Source organism: Sardina pilchardus, chromosome 4 (assembly GCF_963854185.1).
Source record: "Sardina pilchardus chromosome 4, fSarPil1.1, whole genome shotgun sequence".
Classification (NCBI taxonomy): domain Eukaryota; kingdom Metazoa; phylum Chordata; class Actinopteri; order Clupeiformes; family Clupeidae; genus Sardina; species Sardina pilchardus.
In genome coordinates, this window is record NC_084997.1 from 14,166,075 (window position 1) to 14,193,734 (window position 27,660).

Here is a 27,660-nt window from a genome sequence, read left to right on the forward strand (position 1 = left end):
GTTCGCAAGGAGGAAACTGCTGGCTCCGCACGCAGTTCATGTCAGGCTATCAAGCAGTACACATTACGCTGTGTGTGTCAGGTGGTAGTGAAGACGGAGTTGTAATTGGACAGGAGTAAAGAGTGAGTATGAAGAATTCAGCCACTATCTCTCACGTGGCCTAAACGTCTAGTCGAACCTTAAATTCAAACAGCTTCACAGCGTTAAATTCATATTAATGAGGTCCATTCCTCTCCTTTGTGTTGCAGAATTTATAGCCTGAATGGACAACTAGATGAAAGATTCATGACAGAGTGCACCTGACCAGGTAGGACCACATTACGCTGTATAGACTAAATATTAGGCCCAATGTTCAATGTTCATTAATGAAGCTTATAAGCCTTGCTAGCATAAGAGGCTATTCTAAAGGCCTGCATCGGCCTACTCGGTAGAATAGCTAAGCTGTGAGGTGCATGTAGTAGAGAAATCGTTGCTAGGATGCTGTCATTTTCTCAAGGCTGGTCTGCTGCAAAGACATGACTGAAAGGCGTACATTACTATCAAATCAGCTAAACTGGGTAGTTGTGCTCAAAGTAACTGTAATAAGGCTGTAAAAAGTCAGTACAACTGTAGAGTGGCTCTACTGTTCAGTTGAACACATAAAACATGGCCCAGCATACACACCAAAAGGCCACCATCCTCCCTTTGACATGTACAACTGTGCTCATGTAATGCAACTTATCGCTGGTAGTTGAGCTAGGTTCTGCTAAATCCGAGAAATATTGTCATAGTAATCCAGCTTGACCACAGGTTTCTGATTACCATCCGCCTGCCCTGGTTATAACTTTACAGACATAAAAAAAAAAAAAACCTTTACAGACATGGAGAGAAGTTAATGTTCTTTTAAAGTCCCAACATTCAGTGTGTGATTGAAGTGTGTGTCTCTTAGCCACAATAACTACAAATGAACTGGTCCGATGCAAATGTTGTCTTTTATCACAGCCAGGTCTGGCTGGGCCCTGCTAGTTGCTATAGGCTACAGTAGTTGCTTTTTCGCCAGTGAGAGGCTCACCTTGCAACTCACTCTCTGAAAACCAGTGACTGCTGTTGGTGGTGCTGAAGTGCACATTTTCATGCAAACTATTTCAACAGCCTGTCCTGGACTGAAACCTCAATCCAATCTCTACCAAAAATCAAAAACAGCGGCAGACATGATCAGAACGCGAACGGAGAACTGTACCCAGTGTAGTTTTCCCTATGATTAATGCTTAGATGTTCCCTATTGACATATAAGCCAAATACATTGCCTGATAAAGGAACTGCCATTGATCAAGCTAATTTTCACCAGAGTAGCTTGTTTGTTGTAAACCTTACTGATAGGGCTATTGTGTAGACTTCTTGGACAACTTATTTGACTAATTGGCCTATTGCAGGCTGCATGGAGATGTTTTCATAGCTTAATTGTACAGCAAATAATGGCAAGGCTTTGTTAGGGCACAGTTTTCATCAATGAAGTTAAGTCGGAGTGTACGTATGAAGATATGAATGTGTTGCTCCATAGGATACTTACAATATTACTAGAACTACCAGCTGCATTCGCTATATGGAAAGGCAAGTGAAGGGCAGAATTAGAACTTGTAAGGCATAGTTACAGGGTACTCTTAATTGGAAATTAATGCCATGAGCCTAATGAAAGAATAAAATGAGAAACACTTATTAGGGCACTAATTAACTCAGAGGGCCTAACGGCAGGTGCAGTGTATATCCCTGGTCTGGTCGTATACATAGCCGATCTGTAAAAATGAAAAATGTAACTCCCGTATGCAATCAACCAGTAGTTTAGCTTTGCAGTCTCTAAAGGTAATTACAACTGTGGAGAAATGGCTCACAAACTCTGCTCGTAACACATAAAGTTACACTCTTGGAGAGGGAACCTTATTTAGGATTTTTAATCACAGTTTGTTTCATCCCTGGTAAATGTAAAGCATATGGTTCCTAGTCCCTCTCGCTCTTGAAATCAAATTCAAAGGAAGGCAATAATCTAATTGCTTGCCTTTTGTTCATTTCTGTAAATATAGCGAAAAGAAAACAAACAAGGAAAATGTGCTTGATTATCGCCACTCAGATTTGCATAATGACCTTATTTGCCTTAATATTGTCCCCCATTAGGGAGATATTATGCAGGGTCCGGTTTATAATGAACAAGCAGGGTACAGTTCCACAAAGGGGACGCTGACATGTCCCTTATTACTGTTACACTAAACGAAGCAAATGATGAAATTTCAGTTTGGAGATTACTTACTGCAGCCTTGATGTCAAAGTGAAAAGTGTGAGCTCTTTTAATATTTGATTGTTTTTTTCAATCCAATTTCATCCAATTCATCATTTTAGTCCTCTAATTTACTCATTCCTGTGACGTGTTTTGTGATCTGTCCTCTGATTTCTGGACTCTGTATTATTGGGCTGTCTTTTGATGTCTGGCTGTCTTTTTAGCCATTTTTGACCACAGTGGGGGTCGAAACTTTTTTTTTTCCCTCGAACATCTTGTGTTTTTCATCTTGGCCAAGATCTTTGGACAAAGTGATCTTCATGGCAACAGAATTACAGAATAACAACCCTGAAAGCCTTGTGATTAGTCTAGTTTCCCTCGGAAAGGTCACAAGGTCCTCAGTCCTGGTGCTTAGTTCACTATAATTGTTTGTTTATAAGTAGAACCCTTATTAAAATGCTCTTTATACAATTAAATTATTTGGTTGAATTTACAAAACAAATCTGTGCTTGCTGGGGCTCGTACGATAAATGAGGTGCCGCTTGCCCGGAAACTAAACTTGAAGCCCAGAAGTGGAAGAAGGATATGGTAGTTAGCTCAGTGCACTGTGGGTAATGTGCTACTAGGGATGAGATTAAATATATATATATATACAGCAACTCACTTGTTGTGGACGGACTGCCATGTTCCTGGGCAGAAAATAACTATGGTGGTGCATCACATCACATCAAGCTTGTTAAAAACTCTTGGGAAACAATTGGTTCAGTGCAGCAGGAAACACCATTGTGTTTTGGATCATGTGCCGTCATTACTCAACAGACTTCAATACAGAAGCGCAATTGTCTTATGAACCTGTGTTCAGTGTCTAAATAGGCATCCCCACTTGTTATTATTTACATTTGAAAAATGACAATTGCATGTTCTCTCTGTCTTTTTCACTCTCTCTCTCTCTTTCTCTCTCTCTCTCTCTCACACACACACACACACACAAAGAAAACGTCAGAGGGGAATATTCATTACAATTCATGATCCACACCAGCAAATTGCATCAAGCTTATAAAATATTTCTTCCACTCGTTCAAAGGCTTGTTAGAGCTTAAATTCAATTACAGCTCACACTGAAGCACACTGTCAGGTCGTCTTAGCAAATCATTAGTCAAGGGTTTATTCCTGGGCAGAGAGAGAGAGCGGTGCCCTGACAAGGCCTAATTGTTGTGAACCAGCTAAAGGTCTCCTAATGAAGCCTGCGATGTGCTGTGGAGCCTATAGCCGGCTCCAGCCCTGAACATTTCCAAAAACTTTCGCCAGATCAAAGCAATGCAGGGGCAGACCATTTGCTAAATTGTCAGTTTCTAGATTAAATTCGCCTGAGACCTCGCACGAAATCTACGTTTTCTTTTTTTTCCCCTTTTTGTCAAAAAAGAAGAGGGGGAGGTTTGCAAAAAAAGAGAGGGTTTGCCTTGACTGCAGTGTGTTTCATCTTATGGTGAAATAATGGACAGAAATATTAATTGAATATTGTATAGGCCATGGAAAGATAAAGAGAGAGAGAGACAGAGAGACAGAGAGAGAGAGCAAGCATAACAACCATTTATGAGAGAGCAGCAAGATTTTTTTTCTGTTGACATTCAGGCCAGATACTAATGATTTGAGCAGGGCGCTCTTGTGTGTTGATTGGAAGGCTCGTAGTCACTGGGGTGTCTGACCAAAGACCAAAAGCACAGGTTTAGCCATGCTGTATCTATTACCAGTGATACACTGATAAAAGTTGTAAATGTGGTGGGAAGTAGACACAGGTATCCCTAATAAATGGCTGATTTGTTTGGTCACCCTCTCCCCTGTGCTGGGGTAATTGGAGCAGGTATGGCTGAGCCACCGTAGGGGATTCATTACAGTACAAAGGTGAGGCAACCGCAGCCTCCGCTTATTTCACATACAGTACTGTATTCTAAATAGCAATACGCCATGCTTGTAAATATGGAAATACCCTGATGATGACTTTATCCCACGGTCTGTGTAAAGAAACATGTTGCTGCTGTTTTTCCAGCTGATAATAAAATAACACCATGGTTATTTTGCCCCGACTTGCTCAAAGAACAGACTCACTCTTTGTCCAACTTTGGGTGCAGAATGATACTTTAATATGGAGATGGCTACTGTAAGCAGGCTGATTGATCAGAATAGCCTATTAGCAACTCTGTAGGGTTTGCTTCGACTGTGCCCTAACTCTGGAGATTTGTCTGGTGTTGTTATCTCATCATAGTCCGCAATACACCTGCACTATGGTGTTCTCCTCTATTGCCAATACGGATACGGGACGCATGCTATTTTATTTCTTCTTCGGGTGGGTTTTGTTTTAAAAAGGAAATGCTGTGTTGGTGAGCTTAAATTTTGTATTTACATAAATAATCTTATTATGAATGATACCCTGAAGAAATATGTTTAGGAATATGTGAAAAGATTTACGCCACGTTTAGTTGCTCTTGAGGTTTTAGAAGAACTTGCATGAACAGTTATTTTTGGCCTGTACTAGGACTAAAACACTCGGTGAGCTCAACTCCACACAAAAATGAGTTTTAGACACTTCTGATGATGTTTGACTTTCTTCTCTCCCTTTTATCTCACACTTTCTGTTCGGTGTTATGAACAAGTCACATGTTTTGGCACATAAGAATAAAAACAAGGTTTACAGTATAAGAGGGTAAAAGACTGATGAGATAATGGCGAGAGTAGAAGACTTACACTTAAAATAACTTATGTTTCTCTCTGTCAATGCACTGTAACACAATTGGAGGGGTCCGTACACAAACTAGGGGAAAAAAGTTCACATTCCCCCCCCCCCCCCCTTTCATGCTGCCGAGGAATTGATTTTCATAGCAGCCCCTGAGCCCGAAGCAGCTTCTTTTTTTCAAGCGCATGGGTGTGTCGCTGCGTTTCGTCAGAATACCCCAGACCCACAATCAGTCTAAACCAGTTCAAATAGCGCTGTTCAATCTCTCAGCAGCTCGGGCTGGCGGGGAGCGCCATAAAAGCATGCTAAGTGCGCTAAGCTCTCTTCGATCCCGCACAGTTATGGCTCTTTTTTCCTACCCCCGCACACCCCCACCATCTCCTCTCTCCTCCACTCTTTGCTTCTACCCTGGTGAGTTGTTCACTCTAGGCAATGTGTGCTTTCTCCTCAGTATACTCGACTGCGCTGTGTAAATAGATCTTATTGCGAATGGGTCCCTCGGTGTCGCGCTGGAAAGATACTTGGACAGATATGCAAGTAAGGAGGGATAGGGGATTTATGTTGGTAATGCAAGAAAACACGCAAGTGATCCCAACGCACTGGAATTTTGGCGTGTTTAAGTTAAGCAGAGAAAAAGAAAACAGAATCACTGGTGAATGAGGGAATGCGTGTCACACACACACAAAAAAGACCCAGCAGGCCTTATCACACAGCTCATGAAAATTCATGGACAACTACCTGATCAGGGGTCAACTCCAACTTCACAGAGATGTTTTCAAAACAACCTTCAACCACATGGCCAGCCAATGTCACAGCTGCCGATGATGTGGTCCATTTGGCCACAGGCTTAAAAGCAACAGTACTCTGTTTTTCAACTTAACCTTTGTCCACGGCATCTGTGGTATAATAGCATTTACCAGTCAGTCATTTTTCAATGTGTCTATATTCTTAAAAGAATAGAAATGTCATAAGCTAGCAGTTTTCAGTACAGTAAAACAAGAATTTGAAGGATATGATTATCTGTTTCTAACTCTTCATAAACCATGACACGATCCAGTTGATAAGATTATGCAGGTGTAATACAAACTCTTAAAGCTGAGAAATGTTTTGCGTCATTTTTAATTTAAGATAAATAGTATATTTTACAATAAAATTATTATCTAAAATACTGCATCATGTACATACAGTTTTAGGCTGTGTCTGTTTAGTTATGTCTTCATTCCTGCCGCTGCAAATTGCTAGCTAGCTACGTCAACTACAGTTCATGAGTGTATGTCTACATCAAACAAACAAAGTCATCAAGAATGATTAATCAGCAAAGCAGTCGAGTAAAGGTTTACAGCTTTAAACCCGAGCAATTGAGGCACTGTAATCGCATGTGATCACATACATACTGTACTGTACATTAGTGTGCATGTGCAGCAAATATTTTCCAGCTTCCTTTTGGAACAGTTTCATTATCCCGTGACTCGTTCAAAGAATAAAGCCAGACCCCAAGTGTGTATGTACAGTGGTTTGGCTTTGGCTTCGGGCTGGGGAATGTTAGCGGCCCGTAAGCCTCACTTAGTGCACAGCTGAGGGGAGCTTGGGCAAGACACCCCCGAGAGCAGCTGGCTGCAGACCAGAACTGGGCCGGAGCAGAACCGGATCAGGCCCAGAACTCACCCGCTCTCACGTGGGAGTGTGGAGCGTGTTTGGGGTGGTGGGGGGGTGGTGGAGGGGGTTCAATTATGACAGCATCACACCAGTGACCTGTAATGCAGCAGCAGTCTCTCTCTCCCTCTCTCTTTCACTCCCGACGGTACCAGCTGGCAAAGCGCAAAAGAGAAGAGGAGGGGGGAAAAAAAGCAAAGCAAAGAAAAATCTCTGTGAGAGATGAAGCGCATTAGTCCGCAAGTCACAGCAGAGGTACTGATGGAACCTTTTAGAGCCACAGTGCTGCTGAGTGAAAACACAGAGTGCTCTCGGCTGATGTCATTGCACAGCTGTTGCCTTAATTATGCCTTGCTGTGACACGAAAGCCCCTCTTGGCGTGTACATTCTCCCCTCCACGGAACAAGACTTCTTCTAAATGTGTGTTCATGTTTCTGCCTCTCTCTCTCTCTCTCTCTCTCTCTCTCTCTCTCTCTCTCTCTCGCTCTCTGTAATTCCCTCTCTCTTGCTCTCCTCCTGGTCTTTCTTTGCCTCTTCTTTCTCTCCACCAAGGGACCCGATGCCAAGTAACCTCTCACGCGGGCCGCTTCAAAAGGCCGAGCCCTCACTCGACACATTGTTAGGTTGTTGAGGAGATTGCTAGTCTTGCTGTTGCTGTTCGTCCATCAGTCAACTCGCCCCCCCCCCCAAGCCCCCAGCCCACATGCCTCACAACCCCCCCCCCCCCCCCCCCACACACACACACATACACACACATACCCTCCACCCACTACCCGTGTCCATTCTCCTCTCTGGGATTGCTCCACTAAACAGGCCGTGCTCACACAGCTGCTTAGATGTGTTCTCCTCTGTGATCTTAAGAGCATCCACTGTTTAAAATTCATCTCTCATCGTCTAAAACCTAAGCATTTTTTTCCACTCCAATTTGTGGTTATGAGAGTCCATTTGCGCGACCTGTCTCTCTCAACACGTTTTAACCAACTCCCGGAGTGCTCATTGTTGTACAAGGAGAAACACTGTTTTTTGGATTCAAGTCTAAATCTTTTTCTCACAAGACGAATATCATTCCACACATGTTCTTTAAATTAAGAATTTCTTTGTGTGGTATCTGGCCATTAAAGCTGGAAACCGCTTACATTACAGCTCACAGGCACTTGGATTACGAGACCACCATAATGATATGGAGAACAGAGGAACACAGGCTACTAAATGTCACATAAGTAAGGTCGGATATTTGTCACTGCCCCATTGATTTCAAGTGGCGCTTCTCACAACAAAGCCTGGGCAGGTTTGGCCCCAGTGTGGCCCTTATAGCAGCCTAGCCCAAATTCCCTACTACAGAAAGACGGGCACCACATGGCCAAGGCTTAGCGTGAAGGACATAAAGTTATTGGCTTGTGACAGCGAGTGCCAGCGAGGCTTTAGAGTGAACAGGTGTTTCGCATTCCACTCCAGCAGCTACGAGGCCCGGCCTGTCCGTTGGACCCAGAGTGAAGCTCGGCCCTTAACGACCCCGGCCAAGCATCATATCCGAGGCCTCGTCCACCGCTGCTGTACTCAATGCAACTTTGCCCAGGGCAAGGCGAGGGCTTTAGTATTCCGATACGCACGTGGTGGGGCCCGTCGAGCAGACAGCGGGCATTCCGAAGCTGAACAAAAGTGCACTGGAATGGGAACGCTGTCCCGAACTTGAAACCGAGGACGTATTGGTTAATATTGTCAAAACAAACAAAGAACAATCCAAATGAGTACAACAGAAGGTGGAGAGGCAATTACTTGCTTAAATCTGACAGCAAGCAGCACAGTCATTCCTCCTGTTTATCTGTCTCTTTTAGGTTTGGCAGCAAACTCTGAGGTACATCATTTGGGCACATATGAATTTATATACTCATCAGTACAGACTCACATTCCTGGGCTTAATGTCTGTTTATCAGCCATCGTGAGATGGCTGGGTTTAGTGATGTTAAAAAAAATAATAATAAAAAAAAATCCTCGCCTCATTTTTTTTTTGACAAACTTCTTCCATCAAATATTCAGCACAGAAGCTCAATGAAATGTCACATCTGTGATGAGAGGCAAACTGCAAACTGTCAATGTTGACTTGATTAGGGGAGTGCAACTGAGGTGCGAGTTGACAGAGTGAGCTAACACTCTTAGACAGTCGCCGCAAATTTCCCCTCCACTAATCAGAGGCAACCGTACCGGGGCGGAATCTGCAGCGTCGACGACGGCGCCCCCCAAACGAGGAGAGACTTTATTATTACTTTAATTACCGCTCCTTCATTTCATTTCCCAGTAGCTTTACACCACCAAGCCACTGCTTAATGTAGGAATGTAGGGAAGAAAAGAGAGTGAGTGTGAAGAGCAGAGGAGGAAGAAGAAGAAGAAGAGGGGAAAAAAAATGCGGAGGTACCCCCTAGTGATTCCGTAGCAGGCACAAAAGCTGCCACGTATAAAATAACTCTTATTAAAGTCAATACATATACATAGTTGTGATGCATAATTTATGGCAGTCTCTGTGGCGGTAACCACCAGCACCAGAGAATAGGTTTCTCAGACTTCAGACTTCTCGGTTTTGTATGCTATTCAAAGTATTTGGCGGGAGCCTACTATGTCGCGGTTGAGAAAATGAGCAAATACGCAGAGAAGCAATTGTGTGTTATGCGTGTGCAGTGTGCATTGTGCACGTTTCCTTGAATGAAATCTTATCCTCAAGGCAATCACATGAGTAGGTCATCAGAAAGTTATGGTGCGAGACGTTTCAAAATTACAATCTCTGGGGAGAATACTGCGAAGTGTGGGAGATGTTACGGTGAAACACATGCCATGTCGTATTCACATTTCAGTTGCAATCTTATGAATTCTCTTCACAGTGAGCAATGATGCTTCCTAAAATGACTCGTCAGGAACTATGCATGGTTTCAGATGTCTAATTCATTACCTTTGTAATAATCAGACAAATGTGCATTTTATATTATGCTTTGGTTTTCACAATCTAAGATCTTTAGTGAGAACCTGAACAAATATAGTACTACAACTGCAGGCACATTATAATGATTGATTTATGCTTTCTCTGCAGCCTTTGCAAGTTTCTAGTTCATGTATGGACTCTAAGGAGGGGGAAGCTCTTTTTTTCTCTCCAAGTGCAATACAGTTGTCCTTGCCTTAAAAGGAGGGAAAGTAAAGTCTGAAAGCTGTTTGCAGTTAAACACCCAAGACAAAAACATATTTGTTCTCGTCTCATTTGCGCCTGTGCGGCTGACAAAGGGTTAATGGGCCAAAACAACTCAATTAAAAAAGTCAACAGTTTGGATTCCCATCATCAGGCCTCGGCCTGCCTAGAGTCAGGAGAGCTGCACATTCCTTTCTTAAAGTGCTCCATCTGGGCCTTGCAACAGACAAAAGTTTTCTTTCATATTAGTTGTTTATTGTTCTGTGAGATTGATGCCGTTAATATCAGCCTTCAGGATGACAGATTATCATGGCGAGTTAATCAGCGCCATTAGCAGATAAATATCTGTAATTTAATCACCGCTGTAATTTCTTTTACAATAATACGATTTACAAATGTAAGTGATTATGTAATTAGCTTACATCTCCACAGATTACAATCCCTTAGAGTTCTGAGCGTCTGGTTTCTAAAGATTACAGTATTTAATTTAAGTCACTCTGTTTTCTGTGGTTTTTGTGTCTCTGTCAATGGGAATGGCTTGCTCTTGGACAGCTCTTAAAGTAGTTCAGAAGTGACCCTTTACATGCCTTGAATGCTCCCCTCCCTTTTGCTCAGTCTGCCTTTCTTTCTTTCTCTCCTGTTGCTCTCTCTCTCTCTCTCTTTCTCCCAGCCCCTCTCTCTGTATCCCTCTATCTTCAACTACCACTCCCACTCTCTCTTTCTCTCTCTCTCTCTCTCTCTCTCCCTCTCATGTCCACCACTTTCCCAGCTCACAAGTGGACACGGCCCACAAGTGGTGCTCACTGGGGAAAAGAATGTCTTACATTAAATTCAATTGAAAAATGATGTGCACTTGATAAAATAAAGCCTGGCTCTGGGGCTGGCATATCTAAACAGCTATCAAGGATCCCTTTGTTGCTCCGCAAGCCCTGGCCCAAGGCAAAGTCTTGGTTTCAACATGCTAAAGTTATACTCCTTTATTTACAAAGTAATTTGTCGGTTAGTGTTGATTTCCTAAATGCGACATAAAAGGAGCGCGGCAGAAAAGAGAGAGTGAGAGAGAGAAAGAGAGAGAGGGAGAGAGAGAGAGAGAAAGTTAGGGAAAAAATGGAGAGAGAAAATCATAGAAACAGCCGAGAATCAGCCGAAATTGCTTCCATGTGTGCCCCGCCGCTGGAGCAGAATGGAGCGGTGCATAGCTGGACCTGACCCTCAGAGCCGCCGCCAATTCAATTTGAAAGGCAAAGTTCTTTTAATGAAGGCCTAATTTTCATTGCCACTCTATTGACTTCAAAGCAGTTCAGGTTGCCAAACATAATTTCACTGGAGGTATTTTCAGGTGCACTGCAAATAGTTCATAAATAATTTCCCCATTAGTTCACTTCTCCTCTAAGGGATGGACTTTTAAAAAAGAAAAAAGAGGTGGTGGGGGGGGGGGGGCATTGGGGGAGTTGAATGTTTGGTCTGTTGAGGCTGTGGCCCCTGCAGCTCGGCAGGAGCCTAAGGAGTCAAATGCCGCTTTGCTGCTCTGCAACTTCTCCAAAAAGCCTTGATGACCGAAGCGTAGCAGCGGTGCCCGAGCCTGTCACTCAACCCCGCGGCTCCTTAGGAGGAGTGTGTGCTGTGAGAACTCAACCATTAGAGGATTAGTGAATTAAAATAAATCCAACTCCGAGAGCGCTAATAAGCAGTGCGTTATTGCATATGACCACACTGCCACTTCGAATGGCTCGCCGGACCCGCTCGTGGACACGTGAGCCCTCGGCTCTTGCTGCTAAATGACCCTCGACAGACAGCTTCAATTAGAGGTCCACCAGAGTAACAGTGAATTATGACACTGTCATAAAGCACTTCCCCAAGTATTCACATATGGCTCAAGCATTAGTCTGTGTGTTGTATGTAGCTGCTAAGCTTTAAGGCATGTCGTATTTTTTTTCCACCAATGTTTTTTATGGTATCGTATGAGACTTATATGAGATTTATGATTTGTTTAGCACTAATTGGAAGCGATGCTTTGTTTATTTACTTGTGTTGTCAGTCTTGTTGTCCTTGCTTGTTAACAGTGAGCTTTTATGGAGCTAAATCGGGTAACCTCTTAGTTTCCACTTTGACTGGCTCTCCCCCTGACCAGATGGGTAGTAATTGCCTTAAAACAAGTCTTATTCCATCACATAAATAATCTTAGCCGCAGCATAACTGTATAATTAATCAAAACCAACAATGAAATGCTAGACTTCAGTTGTTTCCTGTGGTGATAGATACTTCAGATATTCTCTTTTTCTCATTGTCCATGGCAAGTATGTTCAGAATGCATATTTCATGCCTCTTGTCAATTTCAGAATTTAATGGATTCTGAAAGCCTCCCAGATCCATGCAATCAAAGGCCTAATTCAAGACAAACTAACAATAAAAGGAATATTGGCATCAAAGCACATGTGTTTCAAATTTCACAACATTCTTAAAGAATTATATGAATCTTGTGGGGCCTGTGCGTCGACTTACCAAGCCATTAAACCAGTTATGCCTTTGTCAAATGCTTTGTAAAGAACTTAATAAAAAAAAAAACTATGAACCCTCTGATAGGTAATAACGCAGAGGAAGTTGAACTTGCATGACTAACAGATTTTCTGGACTACACCATAAATTTCAGAAACACGAGAATTTGGTGCCAGTTATACAATCCCCCCCCCCCCCTTTTTCCTTTTTTTGTATGTTCTCTGTTTAAAATGTTATTATTGTTCTTTAATTGCATTTCCTACCCTGCAGCCGACTATAACCTTTGAAAGAGAGAGAGAGAGAGAGAGAGAGAGAGAGAGAGAGAGAGAGAGAGAGAGAGAGAGAGAGAGAGAGAGAGAGAGAGAGAGAGAGAGAAAAAAGGAAAAAGGAGCGCCTGTTTTTTATTGTGAGCAGCCAGGTATTCTGGCAATAAAAGCGTGCTGGTGTCATTGTACATGTAACATGCTTAATGTGCAAACAGACCATAAATCACGGCTGCTAGCAGTGATATCTGATTAGGCTGGGGTAATTGCTGCTCCGCTGATGCTGTTGTTGCTGCTGTGCCTTCGTCTGAACCCACGCCCAGGTTTGCCCGCAGTTCTCACATTGGAATTAGGCTTTGTGTGTTGTTAGGGAGGGAAACGATGGAAAACTCAAATAGTTGAAGTCACACAGGCACACGCTCACTCACAGACAAGCAGGCACGCATAGACACACACACACCCACACTCAAAAAGATCAGACACATTCACCCACTCACAAAAGAAAACACACACACACACACACACACACACACACACACAAACACACACACACTATAACAGCTTTTACCTGAGCCAGTCACAGACAAAACCACTTTATCGCTTTTGCGTTTACCCAGAGCTTAACTCATAATCATGGTGCAATTTGGTGGCAAGCCTGTGTGCCTGTGTCCAATTACAGCGAGGAGATATGACCTGTTTCTGCGGACACACTTACTCTCTCTCTCTCTCTCTTTCTCTCTGGCCCTCGCCCATGGCTGCCCTCCCCACGTCGCCGTCCTACACGCTCGCCAATATGTTCCCAGCTCCTTAACTCACAATGCGTTTTGACACACGGAGGACGGCCTGCGTCCGAAAACCCTCACTCTGACCTCCATAAACCCTAAAAGTCCACCCGAGGATGTCGCAGGTCAAAGGGCCGTCGTGAAGGCTTTTTAACATTTAGGGGCTGTGGATTGCACTCTGGTTTTGCCCCCCCATAACCCAACCCAACCCCCCGCCCATATCAGCCCCAATAAAAGTTACCCACTCTCTCTCCACGCCAGACAGATAGTAATTGGGCATTTCCTCTCGGCTCCCCTGCTTGCTCCGTGCCGACTGCCTCCGTGAATTAATCCACGGCCTCCTCGGGCTACTGGTCATCGGTTTAGGATTACGCGCCCCTTTCTGTACCATGCTTAAACACTCTGCCTGCCATGTGTGGAAGAGAGATGGGGACAGATATGTCACAAGTGTGTCTGTGTGTGTGTGTGTGTGTGTGTGTGTGTCTGTGTATGAGAGTATTGGTGAATGTGTATGTGTATGTCTGTGTGTCTCTGTGTGTGTGTGCTTGAGAGAATGTTATGAGAAAAAGTGTGCAAGTGGTCCGGATTGTGTGTTTTGTGTGTTTTGTCATAACAGTTTGCAAGAGAGTAATAGAGTTTAAAGAGAGAGTTTGGAGTAGAGAACTAACTGCACTGGCTCTGTGTGTGATGGCATTGTTGGCTAAAATGGAGCCTGCTGCAGTGCTGCCACTAGATCAATAGGCCCAGTGTTAGGTCAGTGCGTAGATCCGTGTCGTGTTTGTCTATGTCAGCTGGTTGCTTTGGATCAGATTAATAACAGCAGAGGGTGATGTTACGGGTGATTCACGAGCACAGACACCTCAATTTGGCTGGACACACAAACCTTAATTAATGAGTTGTTATTAGAGGGGAGAGGGAGCCCTCGCTATCTGCTAAATACACACAGCCGGCGGACTAATGAGCTCACTCCGCACACACATACACACATCGGTATATCGGCAGCACACACACACACACACACACAGCCACACACTATCTCTCTGTCAGGCTCCGACTGACACACACACACAGAAGCATTTACACACATTCTGTAACACACATACATTATACTCACACTCTCTGTCTCTCTCTCACACACACACTCTATTATTACTACTATATGTTCCTCTCTGCTTTTCTCTCACATACTGTACACACACACACACACACACACAAGCTGTGCCTGTCTACTACATAGTTCCACCTGAGGGTGGCAGCACTGTTGGCATGTCCTTCGGTCAGGCGGGCAGCTCGAGGTCTGCTGGTCTGTGGCCGCTGCCCGCCGGCCGGCCGGTCGGTCGGTCGGTCCCCAGAGAGCAGGAGGCTCCCTGGCCCCATTCCACAGGCTAGGCTCAGGAAATGAGAGCTTGACCTCTACTTCAGTGGGAAAGAGAGCCTCGTCTGAGCCGCCTCAACACAAGGGCGGCCAGGCCAGTCTCCCACAAGCATACGTACACCCCCAAAAGCAGCCCTCAGGAGCCTGTCACACACACAACCATCATGTCTGTGATAACCCATTAATCACGATTCATCATGCTTCATTTTTCCTGTATTGTTCTCATTTTCGGTAAACTAGATTCCCTTTTGAAGAAGAATTAGATACAAAAGAGTGTTATACACTAGTGTGCTAAATGATCTTTCTACTTTTTCAAAATTGGGTAAATCAGATACTGCTACTGTGGTATCAGTGCAGTGTGCTGTACTGTATACCCTAGTATAACTTCTTTTTAGGTCTCTTATTCCCAAACCCTATTCATTATCCTAACACATTCATCAGAATTCCATTTTGGTTCAAAGCTCGTTTTTGGCCCCTCTCTTAAAAGCGGCCCTCCCAAACGATGGGACTCTAATTCGGGCCGGCGATAATTAAATTTAAGGTTCACTCATTCTCAGTCATCAGCTTCAAACGCACTCTCACTCTCGGATATCTCCTGCAGATTTTCATTTTTTTTTTTCCATAACGCTTTCTAATCATAAATAATCACACAAAAAGACATTCAATTAAATTATTCTCAAAAGTCCCAGCATTATGATTAAAAAAGAAATTCTCTAGTCTTCTGATAACCAGTCGGGCTAAAACATAATTGCTCTCCAGCGACTTTGATGCCAGTCGGAGAAGCTTGAGGTTTAAGTTCTCTTATTAGTGGAATTCCGCTAGAGTGTGAAGTTCTCGTGCACGCACACACACACACACACACACTCCTCGGACGACTTGATTTTGAAAGCCGGGGATACAAATGTGGAGCATGTATGCAAGGCGTCACAGGATCTTTGTTGTTAAGCTGTTTGCTAATTGGAAGTGTAATGATCTTTGAAGCTGAGTGACAACACTGTATAATGTCTTGATGAGCAGCTATTTGTATGTCGGCGTGAGAATGAGAGTTGTGCATTAAAGATACATCAGTGAGCAGAACTCTGTCTCCTGTCAGCATTTGAGGACTGATACATCACTCTGATACGTTGTTTAATTGTTAAGTTATGGTAATAAATTGCTATCCGTCTTTTGACCGGCAGATCAAGACTTTTCAAGTACAATTATGATCCATTTCTCATGTGTTGTTGCTGTGGCGTGTGTGAATTATTAAAGTTTATGCTGCTGGATTTCTAAGCGTAAGAAGCCCTCAACAAAACAAAATTTTCACCCATGATGTGTGACGTGCAATGTATATGTATTGTAACTTCTGTTGCCTGCAGATAAAAAAACAGCTCTTTATCTGAACTACAATGTATTCTTGTGTTGTGAAGTGTTGCACCAAAACTTCTTTGGGGTCTCTCGATGGAGAGTTGCAAACTCTTATCACAGTTTTGCGTGTTTCTTTCTATCGATAATTTGTTATAGGCGGCGGAGGCCGTGCCCGTGTGTGGGTCATATGTGCGAGGCTAGCTGAGTGGATTATTCCATTTTTACATATGGAAAAAGAGGCAAAGCTTTGCAACGTGGTGTCATCACAGCCAATCAGTGATAATGATGGTAATTGGAGGTGTTGAGATGTCTTTGACTGGTGAAGGAATTATCGATGTGAAGGAGGGTACCTAACCCCCAACACACACACACACCCGCACACACACACACACACACACACACACACACATACACACATACACACACAACAACCACCACCACCAAAAAAGTCCTTTTTCTCCTCCCTAGCCAACCGAGATTACTGCATGAGGATTTTTCCCTTAGTGAAAGAAATTGCATTGACCTCTTCTATCTATTGCTTCCATATGCGAGCAGTTATCTCTCTTGCAAATGGAAATGAGCGCCAAAATTGCAACAAATGGGGCCATGCCACTGACTGCAGATGTTCCGCACCCCCCCATCCCACACACCCCCACCCCTCCTGTTTTTTTGCAGAGAGTACACATGCCCGATCGAATTAACTTTAACCCCTCCGTCGACGGAGCAGACATCTCTTTTAGAAAACCTCCACTTGGCCAATTTGTTTTGGAGTGGAGGCTTTTGCTGGCGGACTGTATGGCATCGCGAGGCAAATGCGTTGTGATAGTATTAAACACCTGAGGGGTGGGGGGTGGATATCTTTGGGGGTCTGTCCAAGATCAGTCTGCCTCCCGTAGCTGTCCAGGCCCCCCCCCCAGCGGGGTCATCCCAATGCACCCCCAACCCGTTCCACCCCTCCGTCTCTGTTTGAAGAAAGGTAAGGAAAGGAGGAGGGATGGAGAGATGGAGCGCTAAACGAAAGAAAAGTGAAGGGATGGAAACGAGAGCAAAAGGTTTTTTTAAAAAGAAAACACCTGTTTGAGGAGCAGCGGCTCCACAAAAGCTGGGATGAAAGTGTGCGACTCGGCGGAGAGAGGGCCAGGAGGGCCAGGAGGTGGAGTGGAAGTGTGTGTGTGTGTGTGAGTGTGTGAGTGTGTGAGTGTGTGAGTGTGTGTGTGTGTATGTGTGTGTGTGTGTGTGTATATGGTAAGAGTTGTAGTTGGTGCTGTGTGTGTGTGTGTGTGTGTGTGTGTGTGTGTGTGTGTGTGTGTGTGTGTGTGTGTGTGTGTGTGTGTGTGTGTGTGTGTGTGTGTGTGTGTGTGTGTGTGTGTGTGTGTGTGAGAGAGAGAGAGTGTAGGTGTGTGTGTGTGTATATGGTAGGAGTTGTAGTTGGTGCTGTGTGTGTGTGTGTGTGTGTGTGTATGTGGGGAGATGGAGGGGGCAAGGGGGAGCAGTGTGGTCCCCAACAGGTGCTTCCTCAGGGCAGTGCTGGGAAGCCCACGCTAATATATGGAAATGGCCGGGGAAAAGCTCTCTCACGTCGGCCCTCATTCATTCCCCCCTCTGCCTGGTGTGCCGGATAATAAGCAATGCCTTCATAAAAAACGGGCCCCCAAAGATAATTTGCCAAATTGGTTAAATGTTGCTCCGAGCTGGCCGTGTTAATAGGCTCCATTCGGACCGGGCGGGGGTCAGCAGAGTCACTCACTCACAGAGGGGAATAGGACCGTACCCATATACCCCCTCCGCCGCCCCCCCAACCAAAAACCCCCCACCTCACCCCAGTCCTCGACGTCCTCTCCTCCGTCGTGTCCCATGGGGAGTGGCGTGAGAAGTGACGCTCTCTTTATGGGTCTTTCTTCTTTTCAACACGGCTCCACCGCAAGCCATTTTCTCCTCTATTTTCTTCTCTTTGCCATTTGCATAACTGCTGTGAAGATTCAGTGGGGATTTGAAGCCTGATTAAGTTGTAGGTGCCGATTTTATCACCCTGTTCACAGCATGCCTATGTGTGTAAGTGTGTGTGTGTGTGTGTGTGCGCGCGAGCATGTGCGTGTGTGTGTGTGTGTGAGCGTGTGACTCTTGTGTGTCACATTAATAAGAGCCCCCTCCATAGCGGCTGGCTAGTGATTCATCATTCCCCTTTGGTCAACATTACAGGAAGTATCTGCTCTTTTTCAAGTCCTGCATGCTCAGTCCCACTTCCCCAACCCAAAACTGTGGTCCCACTGCAGGGCAACCAATCTCCTCTCACCCCCATCAAAAAAAAAAGGCTTCGACCCATAATTTATAAAACTGTCATCTTAATACACACAAATATTATATACCCCTGTAAAAATGCAGGGAATTGAAACATACAGGTGCTAACTTATTTCACTTTGGGTTTTCCTGCCGGTGGTAATGAAGGCCAGGTGAGGCCCACTGGTTGCTTTAATCAAGCTGCGAGCTGGGCAGCGTGCAGATTTGCAGCTTGTTGAAAAGGCATGCAGTACACATGGGGTTCATTAGGGGGTTAGAGGAAAATCAGTCAGGAACAATTGTTTTCCCACTCCCCATTGCTAAAGTGGAATAACTTACACACGCACACTCACACACACACACACACACTCTCACACACACACACACACTCACTCTCTCACACACACACACACAGAAGAGCACATGCAAACACATACACAGTACATTTGGGGATGACAGCTTCTAAAGTCATCAAACTTCCAAAAAGAAAGGTGAACCGACATGAGGTGTTTTGCAAAATGATTGCTGTTTCATTGTTGCTCACGCGCGCGAGAGCACACACGTTTAATGCAATCAGCCTTTGATTAGGTTTCCTCTGTTGCACTTTGGTCCCCTCATAAAAAACTCTGTTGAAAGACCTATTTTTCTGTCCAGCATTATTCTCTTTTTGAATATAATACGCCTGAGTCAGAACTGCTTTAAGGTCTTAGCAGGTGTAAACTTTGACTTTTTCAATCATTATGTCTGAAAGTGATTTTTTTTACTACCGAAAAGTGACTGTTTGGGTTTCCCTGCCCCAAAGACATATTTAATTTATAGCGAATCTATACAGCGCTCCAACCGCACAAGAGACGTTGACTGGGAGTGGGAGAGAAATGGCAGAATGAGAGACTTAGGAGGGCTGTAAATTTCCTGCCATAATTTATATGCATCACATGGGAGGCATTAAAAAGCACATTCTCACAAATTACGTTCACTTTTCAGACAAATGAGAAAATAACCCAGTGTTGTTGGAGGCATAAATAAATGACGGCAATGTAGAGTTACGGCACAAAAAAGGCATTCTTTATACTCTTCTAAAGGTCTGTGATGTGAAAGGAATCGCGACCAGCTGCCGGTTGGAAAAACTAAGTGTGTGGCAAGACCTGGACACCCAGATGGTGGCTTTAATTTTTTGAGTCTGTATATCGTTTCTTTCGGATGTTACCTTGTATGCTACATTAACAGTGCCTTCATTATAAATAGTCAGACTTTCTCATGTGTGTCCAATTGGTCCTTGGAATAATAATGTAGTTTCAAATGACTTGTGCATTTTTGCTTAAAATCGGATTGGACTTCAAGGTCAAATATTATTGTTACAAAACACAAAAAGCATCACACCACCCTTGAAAGGGGGAGCCTCTCCTTCTCCTCAAAGTGGATGACCAGCAGTATCCTCCAATCTTTGGAAGCAAAAGCAAGTTTGACTTTGCAGCCATACCAGAGGGACATTTGTTTTCTTGTGGATAAAAAAACAACAGGAATCATTTACTTCTCTGCAGTAAGGGGAGCAAAATATTGTCTTATTTCCTGAAAACCTGTTTGCAAATGACATATTTCCTCCTGTCCCTCAGACGTTGCAAGGCCATATCCGATCTCCCAAACCTCATGCATGCATAGCAAACAGTCCCCCGGCAGGGCTCTGTTTACCTCCACAAGATATCACACACTGGCCCACTGCCTGTCTGCTTTTACATGTTTTGCATTCACCAGAGGAGGATTCCTTTAAAAACATCTCCGTCTATAGCCGAGCTCAGGCATACTTACTATTCAGCCCTACAACACACACACGCGCACACACACACACACACACCGAGGCACGCATGAAATCACACACACACAGATACACACGGAAAAAAACTTACCGGCTCATCCTGTAAATGAACTTTCCTGAGGTGAGAGAGGAAGACACAGTCAGTATGTGTGTGTGTGAGAGAGAGAGAGAGAAAGAGAGAGAATAATTATTCTTGTTTTCTTTTCTACCCTCCTTTAAAAAAAAGTAGGAGATATTAAATTTAATCTAGTGCAGTGGTAGGCAGAGAGGGAAAGAAGCGAGAAAGCCGAACTTTCGGGAAGGTCATTGAAAAGTAAATGGGAGGCATCATTTTGCATAAACCTCTCCGACGGATCTGTGACAAGACTGCTTATGGTGTCACCCCACTGACAGGCGTCCATCACCCCGGATTACCGTGGCCTCCGTCACGAGGTGTCAGCCGGAGCCTTTTCAACCCGCACCTCCACCGGATGATATGAAAGCCCATGACAGACACACTTACTGTCATGCCTGCGAACCCCCCGACCAGCCTGGGTGACCCCGGCCGAGGTGCCATTACGGCTAAGAAAAACACGGAGAGTGCCGCGGGGACTGATGGTGGGATGGAGAGAGAGAGAGAGAGAGAGAGAGAGAGAGAGAGATGGACGGACACGGGAGAGACAAATAAAAAAGTTGCCGTTGCCGTTGCCAGCCAGTCACTCAGACGACCCCGGGGATAATTAAAGGGGGGCCTCATTTTCTTTCTCACCGACCCCAAGCAGGCAGGGGCCGGAGCACTTAAGTCATTTTCTGGGGGAGAGAGAGACACCTGTGCAATCGCCCGAGCTGCTCGAACAGAACACCCGAGGCTGCTGGCGTGGGAAGAGTGAAAAAGACCCTGTCTTTAACCTTTGACCTTTGTGGAGTTCTGAAGCATAGAAAGGAGTGTCGTCAGATGATGCAGTCCCAGCCCCAAAGGGGCAGATGGGGGTGTGTGGGGGGGTGGGGGGAGAAACACTGAGAATATCAAGGCTTTGATCACATGAGACTCTCCTTTGGTTGAAATATCAACTGCAGGAAGCCAACATATTATTCAATTCAATCATTAAATTTGAGGAAGTGCGTATTAATAATTGAATACGTTTCTCATATTTGCCTTGATATCATTTGTATTATCAAAAAAAGGCATGACCAAAACACACGCAGTGATAAGCAATTTACCCGTTTCATGCATACATGCAAAAAGTACAAAAGCTACTGAGAATAAAAAAGTGTGTGTATATATACAGTGTACACACACACACATATATATATATATATATATATATATATGCAAGATAAAAAAGAGGTTATGTATATCCTACCCTTTACTATCCTTAAAGCTGATGGCCCATCCATGCTTAGTTTGTGTCTGTCTGCAGTTGGGCGGCTGGAGTCCAGGAGTGTGCCTGGGTGTCACCAGTAGGTGCAGCTGTAGTGCAGCGAGAAGAGGGAGAGGGAGGAGGAGAGGAGAGGAGGAAGAGAAGAGGAGAGAGGAGAGAGATATGAGGAGAGGAGAGGAGGAGGGAGAGAGGGCAGGAGAGGAGGGAGAGAAAGGAGGAGAGGGCCTGGGGTCAGAATCATCACTTCACCCTGTACTACAGCAATGGCGTAAACAACCGTGCTTCTCCTATCCACACTTCTTCTCCCGTATTCCTCCTCGTCCTCTCCTCCTGTCCTCTTCTCTCACCTGCTTCTTCCCCCTCTTCTCTGTGCTCCTCTTTGTCCTCTCTCCATCAGCGGAGTTCATGCCAGGACTAGCGGGGGTGTCCCAGCCAGTCAGTCACTCCGCCAGCCAGCCAGCCAGTCAGCCAGTCACTCAGTCAAGTCAGTTTGTCACAGCGCTCACTGCAGCCTTCTCGCCCAGGAGGGGCTCAGCCTCACACCGTATTTGTCACTCCCGCCAAATATGTGTGTGTGTGTGTGTGTGTGTGTGTGTGTGTGTGTGTGTGCCAAGAATGTGTTGAACAAATACACGTAGGAATACTGGACGCATTCTCAGCGGGGGAAAGCACACCGGAGCGGCCGGTCGCTGACAAAATAAATACAGAGGCTCACTTTCACCTGCTTTTATGAAAGTCATTTTGTATGTCTGACTTGTTTTGAACAGTTGCATAAAACAGTTTGAGTGACTTAACGGACAGTGAATAAGCACTTCGGTTTTTATTGAGGCTCTGTTGACCTGCTTGATTAGAGAGGCGTTGTTCAAGGTGACAGGGAGAACATTTGTACCGCATTGCAGGGTGTGTTGCTAAACTCTCACTGGTCTCTAATGTCCCTTCTTTACCAGAAATTTCTTTAAAAGGACATGTTGAGACACCCCAGCATCTGGTTGATATAGAGCGTCTTTATTTGTTCAATAGTTGTTTTTCTGTATCCTAGTGATTTTTGCTGTTTCTTCGGAGTTAATTGAAAACAAATTTTACCAAGGCAACACAATATAAATGGCTTATTATAGGAAATGTGATACTATCAAGATGAGTCACTTGATTTACGAAAGATTATTAATCAGTGACTTTTATTATCTGCAGTGATTTTAATGTTCGAAGATTGATTTCATGTTTGTTTTCCAGTAAATTACACTTCAGGCCATAATAAAATGTCCCAATAAGAAACAAAAACCAAAACCGAAAACATTTTTTTTTTTTCATGTTTGATAAATGTAATTTTGCGTCATATTCCGTGTGAAGACACACAGCCACTTTCCTCTTCCTGCAACAGATCTGCCTGTGTGTAGTGCTGAATTCAATCACCTGATGCCTGCCTGTTCTTGGCCTTGTTGGAGTTCTGCGGTGGGGGTGTGGGGGGTGGATTACACTGCCCCCCACCACTGGAAGAGGAAGTGATTGGGGGATGGAGTTGTCTGCTAGTCATCCGAGTATATCCACTTCCTGTTAGCCTGCTTTCTCTGTCTCCTCTCTCTCTCTCTCGATCTCTGTTGTCCTTCTCAGTTTCTCGCTACCTTTATCTCTACGTCTCTGCAACAACTCTTTCTCTCTTTGTCATGTTCCCCTCTCTCTCTCTCTCTCTCTCTCTCTCTCTCTCTCTCTCTCTCTCTCTCTCTCTCTCTCTCGGGCCTGTGGCCAGCCTGCTGCCCCGGGGCCTCCTGAAAGGAGATGGAGTGGGTTTAACTTCAGCCATGATTAATACGCCCATCATTTTCTCGACACACCAGACCTTCCTCTGAGTGCCAGACCCCCTAGTCCAGTGTTTGCCTTGCAGGACTATTCCAAGGGATGTGGATGTGGAGGCGACCAGCCCCCCCCCCCCCCCCTAAAAAAAAGCGAAAGAAGAAAAAAAAAAGAAGCATTCTTTTTAATTTGATAATTAGTCTGTGGACTTTTTTGGGTGAAAGAAAAGGATTGGGCTCATTTGGTTTAATTGTCTAATTGCCTTTCATCTAAATTAGTGTGTAATTTGCTCCATCTTGCTTTGTATAAATATCCCACATGCCCCTCACTGTTATTTGTGTATCTTTCTGAGTAGTGAAATAGAGGGAAAATACATCGAGAAATAGTAGGTGTGTGTGTGTGTGTGTGTGTGTGTGTGTGTATGCGCACAGTCACTCACGTGCATGTTTGTTTCTGTGCATGTGCACGTGTACACACGCATAATAACAATAACATCCAGTATGTGTATACACATCTGCTCGCACACACACATACACACACACACACACACACACACACACACACAGTAGGGGTAGCAGAGCGTCACACACGCTTGAGCCGAGCTGCAGACATCTGCCCACTAATGACCCTATTGTTGTGTTAGGTGTTTGCTTTATCCCAGAGAGGGGGCCATTGTAATCCATCCTCGCGGTGAAAGCAGCCACTATTAGCGCTAGCCACCCACAAACCCATCCCCCACCCCACAACCCCACAACCCCAGGCCCAGGCCAGGCTCTTCCCCACATGCCCACCCCCGTGGCTGGGCTGAGCTGAGCTGTGCTGAGTCGGCCCCCAGGGGCCCCCAGCGAGACCTCCAGCCCCGAGGACTCGTGCAGGGGGCTGTAAACAGGGTTATCTGCATCGCGGCCACCTGCTGATGCTGGCCTGTCTTTTGTGTGGTTGTCGGCGTGGACAGAGTCAGGGAGCTGGTGGAAAGGGGGTGGGGGGGTGAAGGGGATTCAATTCTCTACGTCTCCAGGGAGCAAGGCCTTGGGGGCGGGCAAGCTGGCCTCTATCAAGCCCTTGGATGGAAGTGGTGGTGGTGGTGGTGGTGGTGGTGATGGTTGGGGGGAGACACACGGGCAGTTGAATACAGAGAGAGAGAGAGAGAGATGAAGGGGGAGGCTCGACAGATCTACCATTAGGTCAATCACTCGTGTGGTGACAGAGATACAGATCTTCCCCTGTGACAGGAAATGACAACAGATCCAGCAGGTAGACTCTCTCCTGACGTGTCCTTGTCAGACATCTCCCTCTAGCTCATTGCGGTTTCATTATTTTGTAATTCTGTCGGTCCTTGTCCAGGGATTAAGCCTTGGGATGTCCAATATTATTGATCTGAGCAAATCATTGTGTCGAACAAGGGTACGTCCTATGTTCAGGGGGGAAGAGGAGAACATGTACTTACCAGCGCACCAGGAAGGCCCCTATAACATACAAAGTGTTGTCAGAATAACTCATGCTAATGCTGCTGGCACAGTTGTTATTGTGAGGATTGATGTAGGAGCGTGTGTAGTGTGTGTAACTGAAAACCCCTACAATAAGCAGCTTTCTGATGCAAACATATACACAGTGAACGAGCGTAATGACGGCGATGCATGCCCTCTCTCTATCAAGCCTCGGCTGTCAAGTCAAATTACAGGAAGATACCGGGGTCTCGTTTCGGCAGTCACTGACATACGGTAATTTGAGGTGATTACTAATGTCCACTGAGAATGTATACACTGGAAAAGTTAATTACTTTGACATGTTCCCCAGCACAGGTACAGAGGTGGAGAAACTGGAGCATGGCTAGAGAGAGAGAGAGAGAGTACGAAACATCTGCTAAACAGAAGTATATGATAACGATTTGAGTTATGAATCACTTTAATGTGGATACTTCCAGCGGTAATTTGGGGTCAGTGTAGTGGAAGTGTGTGTGTGTGTGTGTGTGTGTGTGTGTGTGTGTGTGTGTGTGAATGTGTGTGTGTGTGTGTGTGTGTGTGTGTTTACTGTGTGTGTGTGTGTGTGTGTGTGTGTGTGTGTGTGTGTGTGTGTGTGTGTGTGTGTGTGTGTGAATGTGTGTGTGTGTGTGTGTGTGTGTGTGTGTGTGTGTTTACTGTATGTGTGTGTGTGTGTGTGTGTGTGTGTGTGTGTGTGTTCCCTAATATGTAATATTCATAGTTGGGCCCTTTTTACCGAATCCTTACAAACAAGGGCTTGAATACAGCAACACGATATTTAAACAAAAGCATTGTGTCATGTCGTATTCTGCCTGATGACATATGAAACACAGAAAATTGCATGGAAAGTACCATTTCTATAAACAAACAAAGTAATTGTATTGATCCATGTTGATTTTTCTCACACCCACCACGTAATATTTTATTCAGGTAATAAGATGGTGGAAAAGTACTTTGCTTGTACTGAGACATCCTAGTATGCCCTCAAGCCATTTTTTCCCTCACAACTCACAGACATGAACTGGGATGGGTGGGGGGGGTGGTATGCTGTTAGAGACAGAGGTATGATGACTGCCACACTTCCATCACAGCTGTGATTGCATCAGAACATCCATCAAGACTTGGCTAATGCACCTTGACAGGGAAATGACAGCAAACCTGTGACCTTCACCCCAGCGAAATGGCGCGTACCTGCGACGTCCTCCCAACGTGAAAATGTCAATGGTCTTGATCTGGGCGTGTATTGACACCGTTCTCTCGCTTGATCCGCCCCGCGCCAGACGGAGCTGTCAGGACCCTTCCCATGAGCCTCATCGGCTCGGCTTGGAAGTGCCATGAAAGTCCACCGCCCGCCTCCTTTTCGTAAAAAAAAAAAAAGAAAAGACAAAGAATTGAGGAAAAAAAAACAGACAGGGTATGATTGACTGATTGAGCCATCACAGCAGTGCCGTCAGCTGTCAAGCCAGCCTGTTTCTTTTGTGCTGTTGAATTCGAACGTCTCGGTCGACACACCACAAGCAACTTTGAAGTGTCAGCCGTCCCCTGAACTGCATAACGAGATAACATAGCAAGCGTGCGCCGTAGCTGCATAACGGCTCGCCAAATAAACAAATTTCACACCGCTCTGGTTTTGTTTTTGGTTTACCGTAAATTCTTATTCGTGAGGGTGCGAGTTTGCAATAACACCGCCACACTGTCATTAACAAAAGGGAATTGCTTGTGTGTGTGTGTGTGTGTCTCTGAGGGCAAAGATGTTTCGTGTGTGCGCGGCAACGTATTTTATAGTATTGCCTCTCGCAGTTTATTTGTCTTAATTCCTCACGCTGGTAAACCCCTGGCTGCGATTTAAGCGCTCAAAGCCATCGCTCTTGACCCGGCAGGTCAGTGAGCGCACGGAACGCGACGGCCCCTTAAATGAGAATTTTAGCAAACAAACACAATCAGAGGCCCACCGCGATTAGATTTGGCTTTCATGATCTTGAAAGGGGAATGCATAGGAGATTAGATAACTGGAAAGGCCATAAGGCCCATTTATCCCAGTCAGTGCTAACTGTCTGGAGAGGACTAAACGCTTTAATTCGCCACTTGTGAATAAATCCTCGGGCTAAGTGGGGGCCTATTGTTGAAATCAACTAACAGTATTAATGTCGAATGTGGAGGGGGGGTGGCTGTGTGTGTGTGTGGAGGGGGGGGTGAGGTCTGTGTGGGGGGAGAAAAAAAAATCTTATCAGGGGAAAGTGTTCCTGAGTGGATTCTCTCGTTCATATTAGTTCATTCTGTGTGTAGCCACTTCCGTCATAAGAAGGGCTCTGATGTTAAATTGGCGTTTCATGGTTTGAACTCATGTAGGGAGAGAGAGAGAGAGAACGAAAGAAAGAGAGAGAAAGAGAGAGAGAGAGCGAGATCTTGCCCGGAGATTTGAGAAGGCCGTTCTCTGGCCTCGGCGTGCAATCTCGCGGATCTGTGCGCTAGCCGTAGCCCCTAATGGACGTGCTGGAATTAGAACAGGCAGAAAGTGTCTTAAATGGGAACCTTTGCAACTAGCAGCTGCTAGTTGGTTCACAGGGATACCAATAAATGGCTGCTACATAACTTCCCCCTAATCAGATTGGAGCAATCAGCTTGAAAAATTTTCCCATATGTCGGCGGCAGACAAGCAAGCAAAGGACAGAGAGAGTGAGATAGAGAGAGGGAGAAAAAGAGAGAGAGTAGGAGAAAGAGAGGGATGGAGGGAGGGAGGGATGGAGAGAAAAGGCCTAGGGTTACTGCAAGGACACAGGCCACTCCAAGGTTAGCATGTCTGGCTACAATTAAGCACTCAGAGGAGAAATTGTGATGATGCTTTAGGGAGCTATTGCTCCCCAGTCATTGGT

The 27,660-nt window shown here is 45.0% G+C and overlaps 1 long non-coding RNA gene across 1 annotated transcript in view; it reads left to right on the forward strand.

The window, feature by feature from the left end:
* Window positions 1–264: 264 nt before the first annotated feature.
* Window positions 265–27,660, forward strand: part of LOC134077785 (uncharacterized) — a 66,852-nt gene continuing 39,456 nt past the window's right edge. The window contains exon 1 of the long non-coding RNA XR_009938756.1: window positions 265–307. This is a non-coding gene — a long non-coding RNA (uncharacterized LOC134077785). The remainder of the gene's footprint in view (window positions 308–27,660) is intronic.